General features: G+C 28.6%; 1 non-coding gene across 1 annotated transcript; it reads left to right on the forward strand.

Moving 5' to 3' along the window:
- The first annotated feature begins 17,174 nt into the window (after positions 1-17,174).
- Positions 17,175-17,245, forward strand: trnag-gcc (transfer RNA glycine (anticodon GCC)). Its single transcript has one exon. It is a non-coding gene; the product is annotated as a tRNA-Gly (tRNA).
- Positions 17,246-22,553: the final 5,308 nt, after the last annotated feature.

Genomic DNA, 22,553 nt, shown 5'->3' on the forward strand with positions numbered 1-22,553 from the left:
CGCAAATTCTACACCTGAGAGCCCAGCTCTGCTCCAGATGGATATAAATCACATTGTGTCTTGGACTTTAACCTGGCGCTTACGACTTAATTACAAAAAGTGCCTTATCTTACACTTTAACAAAAGCAAAAATCCTAACAACCAATACTATATTTTGACTCAGCAAGGGAAGCAGCTTCTTGATTCCTCGTACACTGAAAGAGATCTTAGGATTTGCATTTCACACAACCTCAAATGGGATACACACGTTGAAATAATATCATCAAAAGCTAACTCTGTTCTCGGTCAACTAAAGAAATCATTTATTTATAAAAATGCACAAGTTTGGAAGAGTCTCTACACATCGCTGGTCAGACCTCACGTTGAGTATGCTGCTCCTGTTTGGAATTATCTTTCTGCACACAACGTTGAAAAAATTGAAAAAGTCCAAAATCGTGCCACCAAACAATTCCATCTCTCAAAGCTTTATCCAGTGAAGCCAGATTAGCGCACCTTCATCTTACCTCACTAAATGAAAGACACAATCGAGGTGATTTAATCTACAACTTCAAATTTATAAATAATTTAGAAAATATTTATTGGATTAACCCACAAATCGGCTATCCATCTGTGCGAATAACTAGAGGACACTCTCATCGTCAAAACAAAGAGTTTTTTAACGCTTCTGACCTCAATAACAACATGCGTGCTGTTTCAGCTAGACTCAATTTCTTCCCTAACAGAGTAGTAAATCGATGGAATTCACTCCCACAAACTGTGATTGACTCTCGTCATCTCAATTTAAAAATCGTTTAGACAAGCACTGTAGCCAACACTAGTATTAAAGTTAATGTACCGTATTGCTGCTACAGCTCATTGTCTACTGGCAAAGAGCTAAAAGGTTGCTACCCCCTTCAAGCGACATTTTATTGTTTGCTGCAGCTTATCATTATTATTATTATTATTATTATTATTATTGTTATTATTATTATTATTATTATTATTAATAATATATATATATATATATATATATATATATATATATATTATTATTATTATGTATTTCGCCGATAAGAAAAGTTTACAAGTTTATGCAATACAAATATATAAATACATGGCTGGAGCAAGAAGAAGACAAGTTCTGTCTTATCACCAAGCCCCTTTAAATAAAAATGTCAATAATAAAAATACAAAACAAAGTAACTCGTTAAATAAACGTTAAACAAAACGTTGCGTTAAAATAAAATAACGATAAATAAAAACTAAAAAACATTTTACGCTATATTACAATGTAATATATCCAAAAGTATACGAAGATTTTTTAATTAATTATTTTAATTAAATTATTTTTTTTCCTAACTGGTTTTAGATTTATAAACCTTTTGAATTTAAATCATAAAATAACAGATAATACACGAACAACAAACAAACAAACAAAAAAAAACATTTTTTAAAAACATTTTTAGTATCATAATGTGTCTTTTATATATGTAAAGTTTATTATATCAGATAAAAACAACGTCATAATGTACAAATTGAACTGTATATAGAATATATATTTAAACCATATTTATAAAGAAATAGACAAACGTGATTACTCCTAATCAAAGGCTTCAGAAAAATTTTAATTCGTTGTCATTTATTTTTAATAAATGACAACGAAAAAGCTTTTGCTTAAGTTTGTTTTTAAATTGTTTAATAGAAGAAATAGTTTTTAACTCATTATTTAATAGCATGTTCCATAGTTTAGGACCTCTGTTAGCAATTGAGAACTTAGTAACAGAGTGATAGGTTTTAGGTTGAACATAATTGTTTTCTGAAAATCGTGATGGGGATAGATGATATATTTTTTCCAAAAAAGAGTTAAATAAAATAGGTGCTATTTTTTATTAACTTTGAACATAAAAATAAGAATTTAATAAAGATTTAGTTGAAATACGTTGAGAATATTAAATTTAATGAATAGAGGTTTAGTGTGTGAGAAACGATCTACGTTTCCAATAATTCTTAAAGCATGCTTTTGTTTAATTAATAGTTTATTTACCAGGCAACGTTTGCATAACTTAGCTAGCTATGAATAAATGAAAAATAAATGTATTTTAAACAGGTTTGATTTAATAACTGCTTAGCTTTGTAAAGTAGACCAATATTTTTCGAAATTTTATTTTGAATTATATTTATGTGCTCCTTCCAACTCACATTTTCATCAGTAACAACACCAAGAAATAACAATGGACGCTCTCTTATTATACAAGAGTTATTTACAACTAAAATTGGAAGATTTAATGGGATGAGTCTCTTTTCATGAAGACGATGGAAGAAAGTATATTTTGTTTTTTTTATGTTTATGGATAATTTATTTGCTATAAACCATTCACTTAGTTTTGCAAGCTCTTTGTTTACTGTTTCAAATAAAGAATTAATATCCTTATCAGAATAAAATAAGTTGGTGTCGTCTGCAAATAGGATTGAATTTAAGATACTTGAAAATTTATTTAAGTCATTTATATAAATGAGGAATAAAAGGGGCCCTAAAATTGATCCTTGTGGGACGCCGCAGGAAATTGTCGCTAAATCCGTTTTACTATCATTAAACGAGATGTACTGTTTCCTGTTTGCTAGATAACTTTTAAACCATGCTAAGTTAAAACTTATGATACCATAATTTTTAAGTTTGTGCAGGAGAATATTATGATCCACCGTATCAAAAGCCTTACTTAGATCAATAAAGACGCCTAAAGTAAATTTGTTTTCATCAAAAGCTTTAAATATTTCGTGTACTAGATGAATGATTGCATGATCGGTTGAATGGCCAGATTTGAACCCAAATTGTTTATCGTAAAGAATTTTATTATTAGTTAAAAAAGAAAACAGTCTGTTATGCATAACACGTTCTAAAATCTTGGAAAAGCAGGTAAGAATTGAGATTGGTCTGTAGTTTGAGACATCAGAAGGATCACCTGTTTTATAGATTGGTGTAACCTTTGTACATTTTAAGATTTCAGGAAAAACTCCGTGTTTTAAAGATAAATTAAAAATATGTAAAAGTGGTATTTTTATAAAACTTATTGATTTAATAATGCAATACTACTGACATCATCAGCACCCGAACTTTTATTAGGTTTTAGTAAAGAAACTGAGTTTAATAATTCATCTTCTGTAAGTTCATGATTAGACATGACAGATTTATTTGGTGTTAGGTATGAATGAAAGTTTGTCTGAGATGGTCCTATTTTAGAGGCTAAATTCGAACCTACATTAACAAAAATATATATATATATATATATATATATATATATATATAAACATATATATATATATATATATATATATATATATATATATATATATATATATATATATATATATATATATATATATATGTATATATATATATATATATATATTACTATGAGATTTACAACAAAAAGCTAACAAAAAGTTTTTTGAAGTACTATCTCAATAAATTAAGTAACTATTAAGTAAATTTTGATTTTTCATAGCCACATATCTTTTAATGTTTTAAAAGATATGTGGCTATGAAAATAGCCTTTTATGTTGAATATTTATGTCAATTTCCTTCACTTGCTTTCTTTATTTCGCATTGCAATGAACGAGTCTTGCAGGTTTTCTTTCTCATCTTATGTTTTTCAATAATATCTTTGGCATAAGAAAATGAACGAACTCTTACAAATAATGTAATTAAGTGCTCTAGCAAATTCTTACTAATTTCAGTTGATTCTGGATCATTGCAAACTTGTTTATAAAGGGATAAAACAATATAATTTGTCGACATGGACTCGATTAGAACTTCAGGATCTAGTTTTGAAAAAACTTGTGTTGTTTTTCTACGAAAAATATTCTCGCATGTCAGAAAAAGATCTTGAACTATATTGTTTACTTTCCACAAACCCCCTCTATCTCTAATATTTACAAGTGTCTGAGTATCATCTTCCATAGTCCTGCAGCGCAATATAATTGAAACGCACTGTTGGCTATACTTACATACATTTTTACTATTTTTTTTACTGTACTATCTGAAAAATATATCCAATAAAATATTGAACACTCTTTCTCTCGATATCAGTTATTTCCTGAATTTTTTTTACAGACTCAATAGTATTTGGTTTTATATCAGAAAGATTGTTTAACATAAGAGAAGACATTTCAGTGAGTAGTGTATTACTCAAAGTTAGATTGCTGAAGTGTGAAGCTTCATCCAGCAACAATGCATAACAATCTTGATAAAATAAATCACTATTGCCTTTAAATTTTTCTGTTATTGGTTTTAACTTTTGCTAGAGATTTTCAGCATCATCTATTGAATAACTAAATTTCTCGCATGAGAAATTTAGTTATTCAATAGATGTTTTCTTATATCAAATGGCAGACACATGTCCATTTGCAATAAACTTGCACATTCTTCAACTATGCTTTTCAGCTTAAGTGGTGACAATGCATTAAAAGAGTTCTCCGTATTATCATTTTGGAAGAACCTATTTCAAAACTCTCTAAAATATGCTTCGATGCAATGTGTCTCTTTAAACCTCTAATTGTCTTGTCAACTTTGGGACACTGAATGCATGTTTGTTTTTCGACATTATCTCTATAAATATCGATATCAGAAACAATAGAACCTATATCTGTCATTAAGTTAATGCCATTGTTCAAAAATTTTCCTTCAACCTCGTCAAACAAACATTCCAAATCACTATTTATCTCGAAATCGCTGTTAAACAATGCCATTTTTTAAACTTGTGCAGGTTCGCCGGGTCGTTGTGCACTATTTGAGTTAAAATCGAAAAATAATGGAAACGGTCCGAGTTTCCAGACTATGTATTCTTATGACTATGATTAGTCATTGCGTAAAGTGAAATTCATTTATTTTTCCAATGCGTTGAGCTCTTTCAATTATCATGTTTTCAGAGATACCCAGTTTGTTTCTAAACAGATCTTTAACTTTCTTTGCACAGTCATTCGAAGATTCCATGGGCAGCTCAGTTAAGCCATCAATCCTTAGGTTATTACGGCGTGAACGATTTTCAAGGTTATTATTTTTTTTTTAAATTGTTAATTTTCCTGGCCATCAGACTGTTAGTTTCCAACAATTTTTTTAAGAAATTTAAAATAGTAAATCGACGTCGTGAGCCCACTGGGTATATATCGTTAAGTTAGATAAAAAGTAAAAATTAGAAGCTTATTTGCAAAAACGCGCCAAGTACGAGTAAATTAATTTTGAGTAAACGATATAAAACTGGATTACTCGTAGCTGCGCATTAACAGAAATTAATATTTTCTGTGTCTATTTTTGAGACAATAAAACTTTTAATTGTCTAATATATATATATATATATATATATATATATATATATATATATATATATATATATATATATATATATATATATATATATATATATATATATATATATATATATATATATATATATATATATATATATATATATATATATATTAGGGTAGGCCACAGTATCACATAAAATTTTCAAAGTGTCAATTTTACTTATGTCTGCATCAAATATTGTTCTTTTTACAATAAAAAACATTTTTTGTTTTGAAAGTGTTTACGCAGCATATCTCTAAGTTCTGCCGAATTTCATTTAAAGTCTGAATTATTTGAACAACAACATAAACGCAAAACTTCCATTATATCTGTTCCATTTTTTAATTTGTTCGGTGAAATACTTACGAATAATGGTGTATTTCTATTGTTTTTTTATCTAAACAAACAAACTTCGCGCATGGTTTTTTAATTTTACCTTATTTAAAAATAGGTTCGCAATCCAATGACTTTTTATTCTCAAAAAAACATGCTTAAAATACTGAAAAAGACTTTATACTAAGCAATATCATAGTTTGTAATTTAACAATTTGTTAAAACTAGAGATAACCGCTATTTAAAATATTAATAATGTATAATAATATAATTTTTTTTTGCAAGAAAGTTTACAATTTTTAAATAGTATAAATAAATACTTTTAAATAGTTAAATAAATACTGAATAAATTTATAATACTAATTGAAGTATCATTATAAAAAATAAATTAATTCTACAGCTATATTAACTTTTGCATTTGTTTTAAAGTAGAAAATCAACCATCATGTTTAATTGTTAAGATTTTTCTATTAGTCATAAAAGTCTTAATTCATTTTTAAAATGGCATCTCTTATTCAAAAGATATATAAATTGACAAAAAACAATTTGGCGGAATCAATAAAAAAGAAATACACAAAAGCATTGAAATCACCAGATAAAATTTGGTTAGTTGGATACCCGTTAAAGTTGCCAAAATGTTGCTAATCCGTTAAAGTTGTCAAAACTGTCAATTAATAAAAATGAAATAAATCGAGTAAATTATACAAGGGAGTTTGGGAGTAATTTTTGATGAGAATCTATCGAGGAAAAAACATATTAGTCTTATTGAAGCAAAAATATCATCTGCTACAAGTGTATTATATAAATCTAGGGCCTTTGATTATAAATCACGCAATAAGCTTTACTTCAGTCTTGTTCATTGTCATCTCTCTTACGCTAATATTGTTTGGGCTAACACACACAAAACTAAATTAATAAGATTACAGAGGCTACAAAACCACGCATGTAAAGCGGTTAACTATTTAAAAAGATTAGAAAACCCTTCCTCTGTAATGAAATACATGAATGTGTTAAATATATCAAAACTTAATTCGCTTCAAATATTAATATTTATGTATAAATATAAGAATAACTTGCTGCCAAAAGTATTTTCTGATATTTTACATTGGCGTTTTCAGAAAAATATAATCTTCGGTCAAATAGCAACCATAACTATCAATTGAGCAGTGTAAAATCACAAGTGTCAAAATTCTTAATTATTAACCAAGGTTCGTCATTATGGAATCAATTAAAAAATAACAATATAAAAGATTTGAAAACCACTTCCTCTTTTAAACAGCAAATGAAATTGCATCTCCTAAACTTCTGATATATATGCGAATATGTTTATATATGTGTGTGTAAGTATGTTTGTATATGTGTTTGTGTATGTGTACATATGAGGATGTATATATGAGTTTTTATTCTTCACCTAGTATTTTTCAGAAAAAATATTTTATTGTAAATTTACTAAAGTCATGTGGGCTTTAAATGTTATTAAATGTTATTGTAAATTATGTTATTGAGTTTTATTCTTCACGTAGTATTTTTCAGAAAAATTATTTTATTGTAAATTTACTAAAGCCATGTGGGCTTTAAATGTTATTGTAAAGGGGCTCTATGAAAAAATTGTGGTGACACCAGTCATCCGTATCTTCTTTGAGCCCCTGTCTGTTTTATATATATTCTTTGTGTAACGTAAAAGTTTCATTGTATTTTTATTATTTTATTTTTATATAAACAGCGAAAAAAAAAAAAAAAAAAATACCCGCTTAAAGATATTAATACCAGTTCTCTGCCTACTACTCGCAATGTCTACAAATTTTTTAGGTTTATATATTTTTTAAATGTTTTCAAATTTCAATTGATGTAATACATATTATTTTTTATATGTATGAAAAGAATGTGCTTTAATTAAATTTCTGCTTTTGTTTGTTAAGGTTTCACTTAAAAATGATGAACAACTCATTTCAAGTGTTTTCCAAATATAAAAAAGAATTAAATATTAAAAGCGATATTTCAAAATTAAAGTTAGCTGCTAAATTAACAATAAAAACTGTTAAAGTATCTTGGGATAAAGCTGATATTGCTTGCAAGCAGGAAAAATACATCGTTGAAAGTATTCTAAACCTTCATGATAAATGGAGAAAGCTTGCAAAGTCTAAATGTAAAAAATTTTCAAAGAATTTACTTGTTCAAGAATTCAAAAAAATAATGGATGATATTTTTGATATCAGTTCTCCAAATTGGAAAGATTATATTAAAAAAACCAGACCATGTAAAGATGCAGAAAAAGATATTGCCTGGTTTGCAGCTCTCAAATGTGGAGTTAAAACTGGAGGAATAAGTGGGAGAGATAATTTATTAAAGTTAAGCTTAAAAAGAAAAAAAGAAAAAGAAGAAAAAGAAAAATCGAGAATTGATAAAGAAAAGAGACGAAAATTCAACAATAAAACTGATTTTAACATTGATAATAGTAGTGACTCAACTGAAGAATGGTTTGTTGCTGGGTCTAGAGGGTCTGAGCGCTCTAATTTTCAGAGCTCTTCTAAAATTAATCATAAAGTATATAACTTAAAATCATCTATCGAAATCATGGAAGATGTTGTGTCAGAAAATGTAAATTTGACTTTACCAAGAAACTTTATTTGTTATCCAATGATAACAGCAACAGCTGACAGATCTAAATTATCAAATGCACAGCTAATGATGAATATTTCTGCAATCCTGGTTCTAGGTTTTTGTTTTATTTTTGTTTTTAAATTGATTTTATTTTTGATAAGCATAAGAAACTCTAAAATATGTTTTTAGGTAGTGTTAAAGCTAAAGAAGTCGACATTTTAATAAATACAATTAGAAGAGCACGTAAGCATAGTAGGCAAATTATGTTAAGAAGTATAATTTCAGAGTTTAAAACAAAATTTATATCAGATTATTTCACAACTCTTCACTGGGATGGGAAAACTCATGAAGCAATTATCTGGTAAAAAGTTTGACTATTTAACTTTTTTAGTAAGGGGTTTTCCAAATTGCCCGAAAGGTATAATTTTATCTATTAAACCTATTCAGTCTGGTACAGGAATTTCTATCTGCAGTGAAATTTTAGAAGATTTAGAAGAATTGGAAGTTTTTGATACAACGGCTTGTAATACCGGAGTGATTCGGCTTTAAAACGGAGCTGCAACTCTTCTTGAGGAAACCAAATCTATGAAAACGCTTCTCTGGCTTGCATGTCGTCATCATGTTTTAGAACTGATTCTTGGATCATTTTGGAATGCTTTATTTCAAAAGGAGACAACATCCGATGATAATCTAGAGTTTAAAATTTTATAAAGGAATGGCTTTACTCTGAAAAAACACCTCTCAAAATTTCAAATAGTACCCTTAATCTTGAAAATCTTTTCTTAAAAAAAAAGCAAACGAAACTCGCAATTTTTTAGAGAAGGCATTACAATATAAGCATCACGTACGAGACGATTATAAAGAAGCTGCAGAATTAGCAAATTTTCTATTAGGTGGAGAGGAACCCAAGAAATGGAAAATATGTGGTGCTAGTCATCATGCTAGATGAATGGCGCATTTACTGTACGCACCAAAGATGTTAAAAAAAAATGAATTAAAGATGAATTAAAGATGAATAAAAAAAGACGAGTTAAAAAGATGAATTAATGGAGTCTGATTTAAGCAACTTAAAAATATTTTTGACTTTTAGCTCAGCCATTTACATTAAAGCTTAGTTAAAAGCATCAAAAGCTAGTGATGCACCAATTAATGATATAGAGTTATTTAAGGACCTAGAAACTCTTAAAAGTATACAAGACTTCTGTATGGCTGCTGAAAAAGCCCAACAAGTTTTAAACATACACTCTTGGTATCTAACCGAACAGGTGTCTGTATTAAGTTTAATTTCAAATAAACTTTCTCTACATGATAAAGAAAGAATTGCAAAAAAAAATGTTAGATTATGGAAAACTTGGTATCAATTTCGGTAAACCAACTCTTCCATTAATTAAAAAAAATTCTGAAATATTTTCTCATATTGGGAAAAAGTCTTGGTTGATTTTTCACAACTTAAAAGATGATGGAAAATGGCTCAAAACCCCTTCATCGGAATGGGACGAATATACTAACTAATTGAAGATGAAGCTATTTGTCAAAACTTTAAAGGTAACTTACGACGCGACTGAGAGAGGAATCAAGTTGTGTTCCGATTACTTACAAAGGTATACCAGAAAATTAGTTAACAAATTAGCAAAAAAATCAACAAAAACAAAACAAAGCATTTAAAAAAAGATTGATATAATGTTTTTAATGATTGAAATATTTCTATTCTTTAGGATGAAGGTGTACAAAACGATGTTTTTAACGTGGTCGAAAATCACAGAAAAATTGTTGGCAATTTAAATACAATAAGTACAAATAATTGCTTTTATAACACTTTTCTTATAGGATAAAATATCCTGCATTAGAAGATAGTTACGTATTTTATTGAAAAAATATTGTTTTTAACAATAATTTTTTATAAGAAATAAAAAATATTATTGTTCCACTAAGTGGAAAGTTTTTCCAACAAAATTTCAATTTTGACGTATTTTAGGTTTAAAATGAAAATAATCAAATCAAATTCGGCAGCACTTAATAATTTTTTTATATAATTTTTTCAACATAATTTAAATTCTTATGTGTAAAGGATCGTATTTCTTTGCAGACAAATGAAACTTTCGAAAATTTTTGTTTTTGGCCTACCCTAATATATATATATATATATATATATATATATATATATATATATATATATATATATATATATATATTTCAGTTTATAGAAATAACTATGTAACTGTTTAGAGACAAAGTTCTTCAAGTTTTATTCATCACAAAGTTCATCATTTGTACACGAAAATTAATAAATTAATTTTCGTGTACAAATTTTAATTTTTAATTTTAATTTTAAATAAAAAGTATTAAAAAAAGTTGATTTCCTTCTGGACAAAACAAGTGCAACTCGACAAAATGTTGACCAAGCTATATTTCGCTATCAATATTTCGTGGCAAATCCTTTGTTGTTGATCACAGCCTTGCATCTTCGAGGCATAGATTTGATCAGGTGATCAATGAAACTTTGTGGAATCGCTGCCCAGGCCTTTTGGATTTGTTCAAACAGTTAATCCTTATTACAAACACCTTCACGATTAATTCTGCGGTTGACGATCTTCCACAGGTTCTCGATAGGATTGAGATCCGGATATTGAGGCGACCAATCCATCACCGATAGTTGGTTGTCTTGAAACCTTTTCTTGACTACTTTGGCAGTGTGTTTCGGATCGTTGTCTTGCTGAAAAACCCATTTTATTGGCATATTCCATTCAGCATAAGGTAACAAAACATCTTTCAGGATATTTTTATACATAAAACGGTCCATTATTCCATCGTTTCGATGTATTGGACCTAGACCGTTAGCAGAATAACACCCCCAGACCATTACATTGCCTCCACCATGCTTCACGGTCTTATGGCAGTAACGTAAATCGAGGCGTTTTCCGGCCGGTCGACGTACACGGCAAATGCCATCGCTCCCAATGATGTTGAACTTCGATTCATCACTGAACAGGACAGTTCGCCATTTCTGCACATTCCAGTCAATATGAGAGGTAGCAAACAGGAGTCTTTTCTTCTGGTTTTTTAGTGAAATCAGCGGTTTCTTTGCAGGACGTCGAGAAAACAATCCGGCCTCAACAGCACGTCGTCTGATTGTTTGGTCCGATACAGGCAGCTCTAATTGCTTTTGTATCTCGACTGATGATATCCAGGGATCCTTCTTGACGGATCTGACGATCATAGAATCTTCTCTAGAAGTGGTGGAACGCGGTCTTCCACCTTTGTTATCTGCTGCCAACTTCCCCGTAGAACGATATTTGGAACATAGTGTTGATACGGTCCATTTTTTCACGCGATATTTATCACAAATACTTTTTTATGACATTCCACTTACGTAATCGCCAATAATTTTCTTTCTTAGTTCCAATCCAAGACTGTCGGGAGCCATTTTTGCACTTGAAGTCATAAAAATAATAAAAATAAATAATCATGCTTCTCAAGGCTTACCGTGTTACATTTACCTTGTGATGATACAATAATGCTCTGTGAACACAATGTCTTGGTTGGATGTGGACTGTATTGATGTAATGAAACACTTGTTATATTTCACTTCTTGTATTGATGTTCTTTGATAAAACACTTTGATAAAACTCACTTCGATAAACTGTCTTGATAATACTGACTGATTGATTTCCATATACTGACTGAATTACATGTCAAGTTACATGTCTCTTATATAGTAAAATGAACCTGTGTGAACCTGTTCTAGAAGATTTTAGATGCTTCTTTTCGATGCTTCTGGATGCGTTTGGATGCTTCTGAATGTTTCTGGATATTTCTGGATGCTACTGGATGCTTCCAGATGCTTCTTCTGGAAACTTCTGAAAGCTTCTGCATGCTTCTGGAAACTTCTGGATACTTCTGGATACTTCCTTTAATCATTAAATTTAAGTGTTTAAATATATGAGATTGTTTATCACTTTTAAGGTGCTCATAGTGATAAACAATCTCATATATTAAACACTTAAACTTATCTCTTAATTGCAAAAATTTGGCTAAGTGAGATTCTTTTAAGATTTTGGATAATGCCCCAAACAAACACAAATTAAAGATAAAAGAAGCCCTCCACATTAAATGGGAAAGTCCCTCACTTAATAAACAAGCTTTACATTATACTATAAACTTATCTATTTAATTTTACTGTCAGTTTATTTATATCTATATATTTTTTTTGACTGTTGATAATTTTAATTGGTTATTTACCGAGTTATTTTGTAATAAACATATTGGTTTATTATGTATAATTTTTTGTCCGTTAATATTTCTCTGTAAAGACTTCTATTTTTTAATATATATTTCAGAGTTTTTTATTATTGTAAAATCATCTTTTGAAAATGTAAATAAAATGTTACGAAACATGTCAAGAATAAAAAACATCGTGTTATTTTTAAAAATAATTACTTATTTTATGCTATTACGACGTTCGACAAATATATATATATATATATATATATATATATATATATATATATATATATATATATATATATATATATATATATATATATATATATATATATATATATATATATATATATATATATATATATATATATATATATATATATATATATGATTTCAGTGTATAAAATCAGGTAATGGAATTAACTCAAAATTTTTATTTTTGTGACTTAGCGCGTTTTGCCGATCGGCTCCTCAAATAGCCCATCAAGTTAAATCAAAATCGCGCCATAAAAGAGCGAAGTTTATGACCAAATGTAGAACAACTTCAGTATTTTTAAATTTGTTAGTTTGCCTACGAATATCGTTTACTTTAGGTAGTTTCTCCAAACTAAAAATAAAAACGTTACAAACATGTTGACAATTTTGAAAGCGAGAAAGGATAACGAAACCAGTGAAAAGTGTGAAAGAATAACGAAATCAGTGGCAAGCGTGAACGGATAACGAAATCAATGAAAAGTGTGAAAGAATAACGAAATAAGTACGAGAGCATCATTTTAGGCTTTCGTTAATTTGAACTGTTCATTAATTATGTTTTCAAGAAAATTAGGAGTCTAACGTTTTCTACTCAAAATTCAAAATAGTCAAAATAAAATAATAATAATTAAAACAAATATTTTACATTTTTTCATGTGGGTTCATAAATTGCAAAATTTATTTAAAAGAAGAGAATTATTAAAAATGAAGAATTTAACGATTTTTAAGCGGCTAATTTATTAAACTTAAATTAGGTCTTCATGGGCTTGATTGATCATTTAATTAACTTAAGGCTCTACAAGGAAAAACTTGATTTTTTTGTTTGTTAATTAGTGAAATTTAGCGTTGCGTAATTAATCGATGATCCCTATAAGAAAAAATACGAAATGTTTATGTAAAACCAGGCCAATAACGAGGAGGGAGGGAAGGAGGGGGGTAGGATATAGGGAGGGGGTAAGTAGGGTGGCAGTCACTTTCATTTTGAAAGAATGGGCCGGTTTCCTAAACATTACTAAACTTATGGTTTTGCTTTTTTATTTTTTAATTAAAATAGTGTTGCCTCAAGTTTTTTTAATTAGTTTGCTAAAACGACAATTAAATTAGATTGCATAGCAACATTAATGCAGGAAAGCTTTGTTTTTTTTAACTTAAACAAATAGAACTAGTTTTAAAAAAGTGAATATAGCGCAGCTTCAAAAGGAAAACATAAAAACACAAAACGCTTGAAAAAAGTACCTAAACATAAAGTTTAGGTACTTTTTTCAAGCGTTTTGTTTTGATTGCATTTTTTAGCATTTGTCTTTCTTATATGTATTGTTTTATTTTTTTTGTTGTAGTTATAAATTATTTAGTTTAATATGAATCAAAAAAAGAAAGGTGGGGCTGAGAAAGAGTGTATTAAAAAACTAAAAAAAGTTGAAGTCTTCTACGAAAGAATGTGTGAAATTAGCATCTTGTTTTTATAAAAAAGGCAGTCAGACACAAAATGAAAACATGAGCAGGTCTTCAATAGAACTCGTACAAAAACAATCACAAGTCATTTTTCATGACAATGACATTCCCTCTGACATATTCTCGGAAAATTCAGGCAGTTTTCACAAATTTTTTGGGGAAAATGTTGGACAAGTTATTGCCTACATTATTGCGACCACTAATCATCAACAAAACCACATTTAAATAGTTAATAGTCGGTATTGAGAACTCTCATTTTTTTAACATCGGAAATGTCATTACTATACTATGATCATAAGTTGAGTAAAATATAGTTAAGATATTGCCTGAAATCAAAACTCAATACATCAAAAAACATATTACATCAACAGATTTTTCAAAATTAAGTGTTGACAGTCAATTAAGTAAAGAACTTGCAAATTAAATGCAATACACGAATTTTGTAATGTATAATGAAAGCTGTTGTTTATTGTAGAAAACAATGTAAACTTCTGCGTGGTACGCTTGAAAATGTAGAAAAACTTGGAAATGTTGGAAACTTTCTTTTACTGCTGTAATTAATAGGAAATTTAAACAGTTTTTTTCCCATTTCGGAGTCATGTTTTTTGATAAAAAAACATGAGACACACAAAGATAATGTAGCATTTGTAAAGTTGGCGAGTGTGAGAGCCAAAAAAATTTTTACAAAAATTCAGCAAAATTTACATGACCTTAATTTAAATATTGAAAACATAAGAGGCCAAGGATACTACGGTACAGCATCAATTGCAGGTTCGTTATCAGGTGTACAAGCCAAATTTCTAAACATTCAACCAAAAGCGTGTTATTAACTGAACTTGGGTATTAGTCATTCTTGCAAAATACCTGAAATAAAATCGATAAAAAATAGCGCAAAGCGAACAGAGCTTCTTAACTTGGTGTGCTAAAACGAAAATCAATTTCACACATTAAATAACCCAAAGATTCTTTCTAATATTTGTATTACAAGATCATTTAGCTTATCCGTTTTTGATAATATTTTCCGAGGTCATTTCTAAGAATTGAAGTGGCAATATTAATGAATATGCCAAATGGCTGCATGAGTGGACTGCTGAGGAAAAACGTCAAGCACTGTCTTTTCTGAAAGCGTTTGGGAGTTTTGATTTTATTGGGCAAAAACAAATTCCAAAATAAAGTATTCTTCCTCGACCTGCTAATGGATTTTTAATATTTCCGTATGCGTTTTGTCCATCAATTCAGTCTAGCCTAGCTGATAGAATCTTTAAAAAGTGCAATATCTACTTTGCCCCTCAAGCTATGCTGAAAAACACGTTTCTATCCATTCTTCCGCTTTAACAGTTCCTCCTATCAAAAGGTTCCGACTAGTTCCCATCGCTGCCAAGTGTCAGACAGAGTTTATGGCAGTTGTCGCCCAGCAGAAAAATTCGGAAACTGCTGAATGATTAAATGAAAATGAAATTGACGCAACGGATCTGATGACACCTCAAGAGGACGATGACCAATTGTTTCAATCGAAGACAATTCAACCGCCCATGGGAAGATGTTGAGTGAGTAAATTTATATTATAGGGTAGAATAAAATTTGCTTTGTTTGATTAGCTTGTTTATTATTTGATGATATATCAACTGTTTTATAATATAATTTGCTGAGATCTACTACTGTATAAACGTATAATTTAACCAGAAAAAAAGCAATGGTGTTTACGCATATTTTTAAGGTTGATTTAGGGAGGAGGATACATATATAAAGGAGGACTTCATATATAAAGGTGGGGTTAAGGAGGGGAGCGGATTGTTGGCCAAAAATTGACATTTTTTGATAAAGATGGGGAAGGAAGGTCAAATAATCAAGAAAAATCATTGACATCATTTATGGACAACCCCTATAGTTGCAGGAAAAAAATAGTTACATTATATATGCCTTTAAGTGTGTTAAAATTATCATCTCAGAAAAAGAAATAATAAAAATTGACATAAATATATTTGCCGAACAAATATATAAACATGCATCAATTCTTGCCGAAAAATTAAATTTAAAGCCAGTAACGCTACGAGTACCCTCTCGCAGCATTACTGGCTTTACATTTGATTTACAAACGATACAGCAAACCACCCTATACAACGTTTGCAGAATATTTCAGAAGGTCTCTTATAGGTCATTTATAGATCCTAAATTTGTTAAGTTGAAAGATAAATTTAAATCATCAAATACAATTGAGTTATTGTTAAGTTTTGAACCTTCTTTTATCTGCGTGAAAACTTCAGTGGAACTATCGGAAATGAATCAAAAAGCTACGATACATTTTATAAGTGATCTCCCTAACTCTTTTTTTGATGAAGAAATAAATATGTGGCAAAGAATGTTGCATAGATGTCAACCAGATTATCGACCCACAAGTGCTGCTAATGCTCTTAAAGAATGTAAGCCAGATAAGTTTTCTATTATTTTTATTCTTCTTTCCCATAAAATTCTTCCAGTCACTACCGTAGAATGTTGAACGGGATGTGTTATTCGACGCCTTTATTCATACAGAAGAGCAACACAAGGACAGGAACAATTTCTGAGTTTAATGCACATCCACTACGAACTTTGATTTAGATGTGATCGATAAAATGTTTGCAACATCCGAGAAGATTTGTCTAGAGATTTTGTAGAGTTTGTCTTTTTTCTTTTAGACGATTAACATTTGTTGTAATTAATTTAATACTTATCATTGAGACCAGACTTGTGTTGTTTATTTATTTTTCATCACTTTCATTTTATTAAAATTTGCGGCAAATTTTGTGTCCAATTATAATATTTTAAAAATGAACTTTGAGTTATGTTTAAAAAAAAAGTGGGCCGCATTAAAAGTTTGTCACTTTCCTTTAAAAAAGACTAATTGCGGGCCTGTAAAACTCATTTTTGAGCCAAAATCGTGTTATAAAATAATAAAACAATTACATTTTTCTTTTAATACTATTTATACTATTTTAAATTCGTTTAAATGTGTGCATTGTTGGTTCAGTGGTAGAATTCTCGCCTGCCACGCGGGGGACCGGGGTTCGATTCCCCGACAATGCAATTCATTTTATTTTTATTATATTTTATTTTTAATATATTTTATTTATTTTATTATATTTATTTTTATTATATTTTTTTATATTATTTATATTTATTTTATTATATATTTTATTATATTTTTTTTATATTTTATATATATATTTTATTATATATTTTATTATATTTTATTATATTATTTATATTTATTTTATTATATTTATTTTTAATATATTTTAAATACGCTACCACATTATCGGCGCCAAGTTAAAAGGGGCTCCAGAAGACGAAGAAAAATTCATTAAAGCGCTACCATTCATTATAAAAATATATTATGTGTGCTTTTTCTAATGTCTATACTCAATACTTTATTTACACATCATTTAGTTTAGTTTAAATTTAAATTTAAACTAAACTAAATGATTTAGTTTATCATTAAACTATAATTTATTGGTTCTAATATGTCATTTAGGAAATAAACCTTGTTGCCAGACAGCAAAATATTAGAACCAACCATCGACATTCAAAAATTTTTATGTTTCGTGATTTTTATATGATATTTTATTGTAATTTTGTAATGCATGAAAACAATGTATTCTGATTTTATTAAAATAATAATGGTGGTCTTCAAATTTATGGTTATTATGTTTAAATTAGAAATATTTTTTGTATGGTTTTGTAATTATAAAATGTCTACGCAGTTATTTATTTATAAATTTTATTTATTGATAACTCTTTTTACTTCTATTTGTTCTTAAATAATATTTTTCTGACAGATAAATGGTACATTTATCTTATTAAATAAAGGTAAAAAAAGAAAAAAAAAAAGCTGACAAAATTTTCCCAAATGACAAAAAAAAAATTTCATGATTTTTTTTGTATTTATGGCAACAGTGTCTTTGTTTTGTTTTCTATGACATCTGTCTCTTAAGAGTGTTAAAAACAAAGATAAAAATATAATTTTTATAATAAATCTTAAGAGACTAATTTATGAGAGAAAAAGTGACGACATATTACTACAGGGCATATAATCAATTTAATGCTTTCTAGATAAATTATAGACCAATAATCTACAATTGTGTCCGTTGGTTAAACCGGGACTGGTTAAGCAGTGCCGGTTTAACCAACGGACACATTGGACATGTGTCAGAAGGCCACGGAGTTTAAGAGACCAGAGCATTTAAGTGAATTTTTGACTGTTATAGAATTTGAAAAAAAGTTATTACCGGCCTTTATTCTTGACTTTCATGTCCCAGAGATTTTTAATCTTTTAAATAACAAATGCATACGTAAAGCAAACTAGACGTTTAATTTTTTGACTTGAAAGAACTTTCGAGTACAAACATAATTGTGAAAAAAAGAAACTGCAAAAAATTTAAGAATATAATGGTGAAAAAAGAAACTTAAAATAATTGGATACTTTATTTATTGTTCATTCTCAGAGGATTATCATTCCGCGGTTCGGAAGAAAACGGAAACTTTATTGGATGTATGAGCTATTAGTAAAATTGATCTTTTCCTCGCCCAATACTTAATAACTCATAGAAACAAAGGAAAGGGTTATATCTCGTATTTATCTAAAGACATTTGCGAGAAAATCAACTTTTTAGAGCCGGTTTACAATCAAGAGTTAAAGAGATCAAAGTTCTCGCCAGAGGCGTGGTGGCCCCAAAGGCTAAGCGGGATTCCCACATGGGCTTTTCACTTTTTCATCTAAATATGGGCCTTTTGGCAAATTTTAATTTTTTCTACATTTTAAAGAAATTCCACAAGCATTTTAAATATTTATGTTAACACAAATTAAATTTTTATTAATCACTTGATTTTAAGTCATCAACTTTGAGCGCAATTATATTAGTATTTTGCATAATAATAATATTGCTCTGAAAACAAAGTAGATGTTTTGAGGCGTATTATGATATTTTTTTCATGAGAAAAATAATGAACCCATAAACGGTTTTTAACGATCGTAGTTTTGACAAAATAAGTTTAAGAAAATCCGCAGACCCAACATAATAGCTATTATTATTGTTGGACTTAATTTAACTTAATTTAACCATCAAACATTTTTCTTAAATAAATTAAAACGCAATACAATAACTATATAGTAATTGTTTTGCGTTTTAATTCATTTAAGAAAAATGTTTTGGTGTTATATTTTAAATTAAGTTTTATATAAATAAGGATCAAACTCATGTTTTGCATATTTGTAACGTTTCGAAACAGATATAAACTTCTTTAATAATAAATAAAGTTTTTTATTTTTATACAGTTTATATTATTGTATGTAAATAAAGAAATCACTCCGTAATATCTTGTCCTCAGACAGATTAAAAAAAGGATGATGAAATGCTAAATAAAACTACATTATAAAAACTTTTATGTTTAAACTGTCAATAACGGCACCATTTTTAAAGCGGCATTTTAGCTTTTGTGAGTTTATGCGAAAATGTTAAAACACCGAATTAAACAAAAGTATAAACTAAAAAGAATTTTCTCATAAAATAAAAAGAATTTCTTATTTTTCACGATTTTCCATATTTATTTTAGAAAAAAAATTATATAAAATTTAAAAAAATTTATATTATTAAATAATAAAATAAATATCATTATATAGTAATAGAAAAATTAAAATCTTTGATTTTTAATTTTGTGTGGCGATATTCTTCAAAAAATAAAATACTAATCGTATTTGTTTGCGTTAAAGTTGTGTTTTAAGAAAATCAAATATATATATATATATATATATATATATATATATATATATATATATATATATATATATATATATATATATATATATATATATATATATATTCATACATATAAATATATTTTTTCGTATAGGCCTTTACATCAAGCATGTATGGTAAAATCCCGCATATATAGGCCTTTTAATAAAAATCCCGCATGGCCTTTTTAGAGCCACCACGCCCCTGGTTCTCACCGAATACATTCCATGCGCTGTTCACTATTTTGAATCATTTACTAAAAGCCAAAACAAATTATTTTGCCATTTATGTAACTTGTTTATTCATTCCATATATTACTTAATGTTATGTTGCCTAAGTTATCTCTTAGATATGTTGTATTGTCTTAAGGTATGTGCTATTGTTATATGTTGTATGTTGTTTTTTTGTAATGTTTTGTGTTGATAGACATTTGCTTTCAATCATTCACTAAAAGCAAAAACAAATTATTTTGCCATATATACAATTTGTTTTTACATTCCATGCGCTGCTCACTATTTGAACTTTGTAGGAGTGAGTGCCACGGAATCCAACAGGAACTGCTGTTAAATTCGTTAGCTTTCTTCGAGAAATTTATAACTTCTTTCTTGCATGAACGCATCGATGTCTTGAAGTCAAAGTTCCTTGCTAGTATACGTTTTAAAGCTCCCTAGACTTTCTCACAAACTCGTTGGTTAGCTCGAGCTGATGCTTGTTTAGCCATCGAAAGTGTTTATTCTATTTACAAGGTGATTAAGAATTGTTTAGAAAATCAAATAAAAACATATTTTATTTGTGATTGTGCATACTTATTAACAAATATTTTCTATATAGGTTCTTCTTGATCTTAACGACGATCAGAAAGCAAAACCAAGAGCAAAGGCCTTCGGACTTTGACCAAAATTGAACAACTTGAGACAGCTATTTTAATAATCATACGGAACAGAATCATGGAAAGGTTTAACAAAGTTAACAAGAAACTGCAGTTGCCGAAGCTTGATTAGGTATGTTTAAAGAACTGTACATTCCCTCGAGCATTACGTGCAGCAAGTTCGCTCCTATTTCAAGCAATATGAAAAGAAAGTCGTGTTTTTGGTCAACACGGATGAATATATCTATGTTCAAAGGCTCCCAAGAGCACGCAAGAGGCATTACGATGATGAAATTAACAGTGTTGAAACTAAAGTCTTTTCTGGGCGATCTTTAATGATTGCCAACGTTAATGTGATCACGTATAAACTAAAGAGTGATCTAGATAAAGAAAGCTTATTCTGGAATGGTCTTGTATATTTCCGCAGCATGGATATCTCGGAGGTTATTTGTAGTTCACAAAAACTTGTTGACCGATATCCTACTAATCTTAACTTTCACTTATGGAACGAACAAATTGGAGTATATATACTCCAGCTTGTGTTCAGGGCCTGGTAAAATACTTCTTGTCACAAGTTATAACTTGTGAAAATAAAAATTGAATCAAATGTATTTATCAATGGCATAAAGTTGCAACATATAACAATGACATTTGCAATCTCAGCAAAAACTAGACGTAGAGAAAACGTACAATGTACGTTTAGTTTACGTTTTGAACGTCCTAGACCTTATGGAACTAAAAAATTTTTTGGTCAGCGTGGAACGTTCAAATAACTTCTTTAATTACATACAAAAGTGTGCCTTTTTATACTGAAACACAGATCAAACAAACGTGTAAACTGAAATTAAAATCTCTTTTTATAAGTATCGGTCAAAAATATTTAGTTTTATATACTTTTTGTAGGTATTTTATTTGGTAGTTGTTTAATGCGAGCACCATTTTTTATTTTATCTCGAAATAACATTGAAATCTAAATAACAATAACTAACGGTTTCATAAAAAGTTGTCTGAAATAGATAAGATTTTAAGTTATTAACAAATAATCTCTTTTACTCTAAACAGTTTGGGTTTCAAATGAGTATTTTAACGGAGCACGCCATCATTGAATTAGTTGACCAAATAACCAAGGGTTTTTAAAAAAATAAGTTTACACAAGGAATTTTTATAGATCTGTTAAAAGCATTTGACACAGTAGACCACTCTATACTCTTAGAAAAAATAAATTGTTATTTAAATTTAATTATAATAAATATTAATGCAATCTTACTGACCGAAAACAATACGTGATAAATCCGGATTCTGGTACATTAAATATTCTGTGTGGAGTATCAAAATATTCAATTCTCGGCTCTCTCCTTTTTTTTATATATATATAAATAACTTCTGTAATTTATCTGCAAATTTAAATGCAATTATGTATGCTGATGACACTAATTTATTTATGTCCAAGAGTGATATTAATCAGCAATATGGTGAAATGAATATTGAGCTGTTAAAAGTAAATAAATGGTTCAGAGCTAGTAAACTCTCAATAAACGTAAACAAAACTCAATATACATTATTTTATAAAAAAATGCAGGAGGAAAACCTGCTACTTAAATTACCATTTCTTTCTATAAATAGCAAGCAAATTAAAAAAACAAGAATGTCTTAAGTACTTAGGAGTCTATGTAAATGAAAACTTATCTTGGCTTTTCCATATAAAATACATTGAATCAAAAATTAAAAAAAC

Source organism: Hydra vulgaris, chromosome 08 (assembly GCF_038396675.1).
Source record: "Hydra vulgaris chromosome 08, alternate assembly HydraT2T_AEP".
Lineage (NCBI taxonomy): Eukaryota > Metazoa > Cnidaria > Hydrozoa > Anthoathecata > Hydridae > Hydra > Hydra vulgaris.